The sequence below is a fragment of the Arachis duranensis genome, chromosome 4, assembly GCF_000817695.3.
Source record: "Arachis duranensis cultivar V14167 chromosome 4, aradu.V14167.gnm2.J7QH, whole genome shotgun sequence".
Taxonomy (NCBI): Eukaryota; Viridiplantae; Streptophyta; class Magnoliopsida; order Fabales; family Fabaceae; genus Arachis; species Arachis duranensis.
In genome coordinates this window covers 61387588-61388891 of record NC_029775.3, presented here as the reverse complement: position 1 = coordinate 61388891, position 1304 = coordinate 61387588, and positions in this window count along the sequence as shown.

Genomic DNA, 1304 nt, shown 5'->3' with positions numbered 1-1304 from the left:
AGTTTCTCTCCAATCCTTCTTATGACTTAAGATTTCTTTCATGAACTTAGCATAAGAAGGTATTTGCTCAAGTGCCTCTGCAAACGGAATCTTTATTTCAAGAGTCCTTAGATAGTCTGCAAAGCGGGCAAATTGCTTATCCTGTTCCGCTTGGCGGAGTTTTTGAGGATAAGGCATCTTGGCTTTATATTCTTCAACCTTAGATGCTGCAGGTTTATTCCTTACAGGAGTGGTTGAAGAAGCCTTGTTAGAGGGATTACTGTCAGCACTCTCAGGTGTCTGATTCTCCCCAGGCGTCTGAACGCCAGGATTGGGAGGAAATTGGGCGTTTAACGGCAACTTTTCCCCCTTTTCTGGCGTTTGAACGCCAGAACTGGGCAAGGAATGGGCGTTTAACGCCAGCTTTCCTTCCCTTTCTGGCGTTTGAATGCCAATGTCATTCCTCTCTGGGCTCTTACTGTCCTCAGAGGAATTTTGAACAGTAGTTTGGTTGTCCTCTGTCAATTGTTCCTTGTTTGGCTTTTTACTTTTTTGAGCAGTGTTATTCAGGGTCTTCCCACTCCTCAATTGAACTGCTTGACATTCCTCTGTTATCTATTTAGATATTTGCTATTTTGCTTGATTCAACTGCAGTTCTATGCTCTTGTTAGCAACTTTAGTTTCATAGAGCATCTCTTTAAAGTCTGCTAACTGTTCTGTCATCAGGAGCAATTGTTGATTAAGCTCACTTATCTGTTCTTGAGGACTAGGGTCATTGACTACTGCCATGACTTCCTCTTTTGGGGAGAACTCATTGCTAGAGTACAAATGTTAGTTTCTAGCAACAGTGTCTATAAGCTCTTGAGCTTCTTCAATTATCTTCCTCATGTGTATAGATCCACCAGCTGAGTGGTCTAAAGACATCTGAGCTTTTTCTGTAAGCCCATAGTAGAAAATGTCTAACTGTACCCACTCTGAAAATATTTTAGAGGGACATTTCCTTAGCATACCTCTATACCTCTCCCAGGCATTATAAAGGGATTCATTATCCTCTTGTTTAAAGCCTTGGATGTCCAGCCTTAGCTGTGTCATCCTCTTAGGAGGGTAAAAATGATTCAGGAATTTGTCTGACAACTGTTTCCATGTCTTTATGCTTGCTGTAGGTTGGTTATTCAACCACCTTTTTACTTGATCTTTTACAGCAAATGGAAACAATAATAGTCTGTAGACATCCTGATCTACCTCTTTATCATGTACTGTGTCAGCAATTTGTAAAAACTGTGCCAGAAACTCAGTAGGTTCTTCCTGTGGAAGACCGGAATACT